Here is a 450-nt window from a genome sequence, read left to right on the forward strand (position 1 = left end):
GCCGCGCCTGCCCGCGGCCCCCTCAGCCGCTCCTCCCGCAGGACATGGGCGTCGGGCTGGCCGTGGTGCCCCTGGTGGGCGTCCTGGAGAGCGTCGCCGTGGCCAAGTCCTTTGGTAAGACCCTGCCCGGGCACTGCCAGAGCGCTTCCCGCCCTGCGCCTGGCGGGGGCCTCGCCCTCGGGCCTGGAGATGGACGCCAGTGAACGGCGGCTGTGGCGAGGGCTGCAGGTGGCGCCGACCGCCTGGCCGGGCTGCGGGGGTCCGGCCCCACCTGCAGAGACCGGTCTTTGCACCCAGAGGCCTCCCCGCCTCCCACCGGCCCCCTCTGCGAGGCCCGGCTCCGGCCAGCTGCCCGGGCCAGGCCTGTGCGATGGCCTCGTCCTCTGTCCCGTCCCGGGCAGCGTCTGGCGGAGCCGCGGAGGGGCCGGGCTGGCCGCCGGGGTGCTGCCC

This window comes from Condylura cristata, unplaced genomic scaffold (genome assembly GCF_000260355.1).
Source record: "Condylura cristata isolate star-nosed mole 26May11 unplaced genomic scaffold, ConCri1.0 scaffold00339, whole genome shotgun sequence".
NCBI classification, from domain to species: Eukaryota; Metazoa; Chordata; class Mammalia; order Eulipotyphla; family Talpidae; genus Condylura; species Condylura cristata.